This window comes from Penaeus japonicus, unplaced genomic scaffold, assembly GCF_977035675.1.
Source record: "Penaeus japonicus unplaced genomic scaffold, GWHDUDI00000001_assembly GWHDUDI00000022, whole genome shotgun sequence".
Classification (NCBI taxonomy): Eukaryota; Metazoa; Arthropoda; class Malacostraca; order Decapoda; family Penaeidae; genus Penaeus; species Penaeus japonicus.
Window position 1 is genome coordinate 2,285,145 of NW_028234424.1, and position 2,500 is coordinate 2,287,644.

General features: G+C 41.1%; 1 protein-coding gene across 1 annotated transcript in view; it reads right to left on the reverse strand.

The window, feature by feature from the left end:
• Positions 1-2,500, reverse strand: part of LOC147469253 (protocadherin-10-like) — a 6,182-nt gene that overhangs the window by 1,016 nt on the left and 2,666 nt on the right. The window lies entirely within an intron of this gene.

A 2,500-nucleotide genomic window follows, 5' to 3' on the forward strand; every position in this document is an offset into this window, starting at 1 on the left:
TCCTTTATATATATATATATATATATTTAAACAAATATATATATTTATTTATTTATTTATACATATATATATACACAGTTTTTATGTTTTTTTTATCCTACTTTTTTTTTTTTTTGTCTCTCTTTTATCTCATTATCTGCAACAGAAATTAATTATGATGACATGATAAAAATACAGCCCTGCATTAGCATAGTCATGTATGTTATTAGAGAACAAATGGGTAACAAAAAAGAAAAATAAGATAACAAAAAACACGAATATATTGGAAAAGCAGGAGAATGTGATTAAATGGAAAATAATAAAATAAAAAGGAAATTTTGAAATAATTATCAGTGGGAAAGGGTGAGGGAGAGGGTGTGGGTGAGAGTAAAGGAGAGAGAGAGAGAAAGAGGACTTATTCATATTTTATTTATGTTTTTATTTTTTATAGAGGGAGAAGAGAAAGAATTGATTGAGAAGGAAAGAAGAGAGCAGGGGGTGGAGAGAGAGAGAGAGAGAGAGAGAGAGATAATAAACAAAAGAGTGAGGAGGAGAGAGAGAGAGAGAGAGAGAGAGAGAGAGAGAGAGAGAGAGAGAGAGAGAGAGAGAGAAAGAGAGAGAGAGAGAGAGAGAGAGAGAGTAGTAGTCGTTAAAAAAAAAATGATGGTATCTTGATACAAATTAAAAAAAAAAAAAAAAAAAAGCCTCACCATCATCTATCCCTACATAGAAAAAAATATCTTGTCCCTCAAAAAAAATCCCAGCAAAAAAAAAAATTAATGATAAATTATTTAATATAAAACATGCAGATATACCCCAAAATATTTATTTTCTAAGTACTCCACCTACTCTCCGTCTATAAAATCCTACTAACCGAAAAGAAACTAATTCCCCTCCTCTCCACATACCTACCCCCCCCCAAACAAAAAAAAAAAAAAGAAAAAATTAAAAAAAAAAAAACAAAAAAAAAAAAAAAAAAAAAAAAAGAAAAAAAAAAAAAAAAAAAAAACATGCACAGAAGTACAAGAAAAAAATAGTCATATCCAAATGCAACTTCCTCATCCGCTCTCTAACCGCTCGAGAACTGAAATTATCTCCCCCCCTGCGCCCCCCCCCCCCCCCCCCCCCCCCCCCCTCCCCCCCCTCCCCCCCCCCCCCCCCCCCAAAAAAAAAAGAACACACTTTATATTTATATTATGGTAATTTTAAAAAATATACAAGAAAAAGAAATTCAAGAAAAAAATAATCATATCCAAATGCCACTGATCACCTCATCAACATACGCTACTCCCCTACCACCCCGCAAACCGACCAAACCTCTCCCTACCCCCCCCCCCTACCCCTTAATGAAAAGAAATTATTCCCACCTCTTCTCCTCTCACTCCCCCTCCCCCCCTTTTCCTCCCACTCCCTCCTCGCCCCATCTCCCTCCCTTCTCCTCCTACTCCCCCTTCCTTTCTCCTCCCACTTTCTCCTCCCACTTAACCCACTAGCATATATTATATCCCAATCCCCCCCTCATATCTTAGACCTTTCCCTTCTCGTCCCAGTCCCCCCCACACCAAGCCCCCCCGAACGCACACCACCCATCCCCGACCCCCCCCCAGAAACATCAACCCTTCCCCTCCCACTCCCTTCTCCTCCCACACTCCCCTCCCTCCATTCTCTTCCCACTCCCCCACTCCCTCCCCCTCCCTTCACCTCCCATCTCCTCCCACCCCAGTCCCCCCTCCCACTCCCATCTCCTCCCACTCCCCCCACCCCCTCCCATCTCCTCCCAGCCCACCCCACTCACCCACCCCCTCCCATCTCCTCCCAGCCCACCCACTCCCACTCCCCCCTTCTCCTCCCAGCCCCACCCTTCCCACCTCCCCTCCCCCTTCTCCCCAACCAAAGAAAGAAAAGAAACAAGCCAAAAGCAAGGACCAAAGGCACCCACCGTCTCGCACGATATCAAGAAGGTGATTACCAAGATAAATATTCTCACAAGACTCGACTAACTCCTTTTCACGCCTCGAGTTAGAGAGAGACACTTAAGGGGCTATGTTGAGGAGCTTTTTTGTTGTTTTTTTTTTTTTTTGGTTTGTTTTCCTTGTTTTATGGAAGGTGGGGGAGAGTTTTGTCGGTTTTTGTTTGTTTGTTTGTTTGTTTTTTTTTTTTTTTTTTTTTTTTTCTTAGGTGCTTAGAGCATCGATTGTGGTGGGAGGGATAGTGGTTGTTGAGGTTCTCATGACTGGTTTTTCTCTTAAAGCTCCTTTCTTATTTTTGGACTCATTTTTTCTTTGTTTTTCTTCTTTTATAATCTATTTTTGGATATTTCTTTCACTCACCCAGTCTTGTTAACTCTCTCTCTTCCTCTCTCTTTCTTTCTTTCTTTCTTTCTTTCTTTTCCTTTCTTTTCTTTCTTTCCTTGTCTTTCCTCTCTCTCTCTCTGAACTCGTTTTCGCCTCTCTCTCTCTCTCTCTCTCTTCTCTCTCTCTCTCTCTCTCTCTCTCTCTCTCTCTCTCTCTCTCTCTCTCTC